Source organism: Papio anubis, chromosome 6 (assembly GCF_008728515.1).
Source record: "Papio anubis isolate 15944 chromosome 6, Panubis1.0, whole genome shotgun sequence".
NCBI lineage: Eukaryota > Metazoa > Chordata > Mammalia > Primates > Cercopithecidae > Papio > Papio anubis.
This window is the reverse complement of record NC_044981.1, coordinates 30083950-30088086: the sequence shown is the minus strand read 5'-3', so window position 1 is coordinate 30088086 and position 4137 is coordinate 30083950. Positions and strand designations below refer to the sequence as shown.

The 4137-nt window shown below is 41.7% G+C and overlaps 1 pseudogene; it reads right to left on the bottom strand.

Annotated features, from left to right (window-relative positions):
• Positions 1–2064: 2064 nt before the first annotated feature.
• Positions 2065–3997, bottom strand: LOC116275439 (annotated as a pseudogene).
• Positions 3998–4137: the final 140 nt, after the last annotated feature.

The following is a 4137-nucleotide window of genomic DNA, read 5'->3' as shown; positions in this document are numbered from 1 at the left end:
TATTTCCATATACATTGAAAAATCAGCTTGTTAATTTCTTTTTTTAAAAAGCCTGCCAGAATTTATTTTTATTTTTTAAACTTTGAGGTTCAGGCCTGCCAGGAACTTGATTGGAATTGCATTTAATCTACAATACTGAATATTCCAATCTTTGAACACAGTATTTCTCCCCACTTATTTAGGTCTTCTTTATTTCTTTTTTTGGGGGGTGGAGTTGCTTTGTTTTTGATTTTTCTTTTTATTTCAATAGGTTTTTGAGGGAACAGGTGGTGTTTGGTTACATGAATAAGTTCTTTAGCGCTGATTTCTGAGATTTTGGTGCACCCATCACTTGAACAGCATACAATGTACCCAACGTGTAGTCTTTTATCTCTCACCTCCCTACCCCTCTTTCCCCTGAGTCCTGAAAGTCCATTTTATCATTCTTACACCTTTGCGTTCTCATAGCTTAGCTCCCACTTAATGAGTGAGGACATACCATGTTGGTTTTCCATTCCTGAGTTACTTTACTCAGAATAATGGTCTCCATTTCCATCCAGTTTCCTGCAAATGCCATTATCGCATTCCTTTTTATGGCTGGATAGTATTGTATGGTGTGTGTGTGTATATACACACACACACACACACACACATATATATACACACACACACCATATATATATATATATCATTTTCTTTATTTATTCATTGATTGATGGGCTTTTGGACTGATTCCATATTTTTGCAATTGCGAATTGTGCTGTTAACATGCGTATGCAGGGATCTTCTTCGTATAAGGATGTCTTTTCCTCTGGGTAGATACCCAATAGTGGGATTGATGGATCAAACAGTAGATCTACTTTTTGTTATTTAAGGAATGTCCATACTGTTTTCCACAGTTGTTGTACTAGTTTACATTCCCACCAGCCATGTAAAAGTGTTCCTTTTCACCACATCCATGCCAACATCTATTGTTTTTTGTTATTTTGATTATAGTCATTCTTGCAGGAGTCAGGTATTATTGCATTGCGGTTTTGATTTACATTTCCCTGATCATTAGTGATGTTGGGCATTAGTGTTTGTTGGCCATTTGTATATTTCTTTTGAGAATTTTCTATTCATGTCCTTAGTGCATTTTTTTATGGAATTGTTTGTTTCGTTCTTTTCGATTTGTTTGAATTCTTTGTAGATTCTGGATATTAGTCCTTTGTCGGAAGTGTAGACTGAAGATTTTCTTTCACTCTGTGGGTTGTCTGTTTACTCTGCTGATTGTTTGTTTGCTGTACAGAGGCTTTTAGTCTAAGTCCTATCTATTTATCTTTGTTTTTGTTGCATTTGCTTTTGGGTTCTTGGTCATGAAGTCTTTGCCTATGCCAATGTCTAGAAGGGTTTTTAAAATGTAGTCTTTTAAAATTTTTATGGTTTCATGTCTTAGATTTAGGTCTTTGATTCACCTTGAGTTGATTTTTATACAGGGTGGGAGATGAGGATACACTTTCATTCTTCTATATGTGGCCTGCCAATTAACCCAGCACCATTTGTTGAATAGGGTGTCCTTTCCCCAGTTTATGTTTTTGTTTGCTTTGCCGGAATCAGTTGACCATTAGGTACTTGGCTTTATTTCTGGGTTCTCTATTCTGTTCCATTGGTCTATATGCCTATTTTTTTTTTTTTTTTTTTTTTTGAGACGGAGTCTGGCTCTGTCGCCTGGGCTGGAGTGCAGTGGCCGGATCTCAGCTCACTGCAAGCTCCGCCTCCCGGGTTTACGCCATTCTCCTGCCTCAGCCTCCCGAGTAGCTGGGACTACAGGCGCCCGCCACCTCGCCCGGCTAGTTTTTTGTATTTTTTAGTAGAGACGGGGTTTCACCGTGTTAGCCAGGATGGTCTCGATCTTCTGACCTCGTGATCCGCCCGTCTCGGCCTCCCAAAGTGCTAGGATTACAGGCTTGAGCCACCGCGCCCGGCCTTATATGCCTATTTTTATACCAGTGCCATGCTGTTTTGGTGACTGTGGCCTTATAGTATATTTTGAAGTCGGGTAATGTAACGCCTCCAGATTTTTTCTTTTTGGTTAGTCTCACTTTGGCTATGCAGGGTCTTTTTTTGTTCCACATTAATTTTAGGATTATTTTTTCTAGTTCTTTGAAGAAAGATGGTGGTATTTTTGATGGGAGTTGCATTGAATTTGTAGATTGCTTTGGGCAGTATTGTCATTTTCACAATATATGTATCTATAAATATATTTTGGTTATACAATAATTTATTCCTCAAGAGCCTCCTCTCCCCGCCCTTTCAGTCTCTAGGTCACTTTTTCCACTAGTAGATTTTGCGTGCAGGCCCCAGAAAGATGGCTGCAGGCAGGGGCACTGCGTACTGTTCAATGAGACCCATAAAGTGGCTGTGACTACCTTCCTCATACTGTAAGAACACGGCCGGCAGATCCAGCTCCTCATACAGTGCCTTCACCAAGGCCACCTTCTCGGCCTCCTTCTGCCAGAATTTTCCTTCAGAATCTCATACTGTTCCGGAGTGGCCCATTGAAGACACTGAACCACTAGCCAGCAGAATTTGTTGTCCTGGATGTCAGTGCCAAATTTGCGGGTCACACTGGGGCCCCCAAAGAGGTCAAGGTAATCATCCTGAATCTGAAAGAACTCTCCCATCTCCAGCAGGATCTTCTTGGCATTGGCATGCTCCTTCTCATCATCAATTCTCACCATGTACATGACTGGAGCTACAGGAAGGTAGAAGGAGTAGAAAGCTATCTTGTACTTTTCAATAGATTTGTACCTTCTTTCGGTGAACCTGCCAAGATCCACATTGCCCTGTGGGGCTGTGATGAGGTCCAGGGTCTGCCCAATCTCAGTCTGATAGGAACTCTGCAGGAAGAGCTCAATCAGGTTCAGGTAATAGGGCTGCTCCCGGCAATAGAGCTTCAGCAGGCGGTAGATACATGCTCCCATAAGGATAGCATCATTGATGGCATCCTACCCCATGTCTGGCTTCTGATACCAGCAGATCTGTCCCCGGCAGGTAAGGGATGAATCCATGATGTCATCTGCCACCAGGAAGAAAGCTTGCAGCAGTTCCACATGCCAGCCCACAGTCAGGGCCCCCTGGAGACTCTGAGTATCCCGTTTCCTTGGCTCCACCAGCTCCCGGATGGCTAGCACAGTCAAACCCCTGTGACACTTGCCTCCAATGGCATCATACCCCAGGATCTCCTCAAGCTGGGCAATAGCATCTCCTGTCTCTGGGTGCCCCATCTCATCCTCAGTCAGCACCCTAATGATCTGGGAGAAGTGCTGAACAAAATCCTGCTTTTCTTGGGCATAAACATCTGATTTCTGGTCTCCATTCATTCTGAGGGAGGAGCAAAGGGATCTTTTCCTGGATGCGGGTTCCTGCTCAGTCCCATTTTCACAATATTGATTCTACCCATCCGTGAGTGTGGGATGTGTTTCCATTTGCCTGTATCATGTGTGATTACTTTCAGCAGTGTTTTGTAGTTTTCCTTGTAGACGTCTTCCACCTCCTTGGTTAGGTATATTTCTAAGTATTTCATTATTTGTTTTGCAGCTACTTTAAAAGGGGTTGAGCTCTTGATTTGCTTCTCAGCTTGGTCGCAGTTGGTGTAGAGCAGAGCTACTGATCTGTGTGTATTAATTTTGTTTCCTAAAACTGTGCTGAATTCATTCACCCGTTGAGGAACTTTTTGGATGAGTCCTTAAAATTTTCTAGGTGTATAATCATGCCATCAGCAAACAATAACAGTTTGACTTCCTCATTACTAATTTAGATGCCCTTTATTTCTTTCTCATGTCTGATTGCTCCGGTTAGGACTTCCAGCACTATGTTGAATAGAAGTGGTGAAAGTAGGAATCCTTGACTTGTCCCAGTTCTCAGTGGTAATGGTTTCAACTTATCTCCGTTCAGTATAATGTTGGCTGTGGGTTTGTAATAGCTGTCTTTTATTTCCTTAAGGTATGTCCCTTCTATGCTGATTTTGCTGAGGGTTTTAATCATAAAGGGATGCTGGTATTTGTGAAATGATTTTTCTGCATCTATTGAGATGATCATGTGGTTTTTGTTTTTAATGCAGTTTATGTGATATATTACATTTATTGACTTGCATATGTTAAACCATCCCTGAATCTC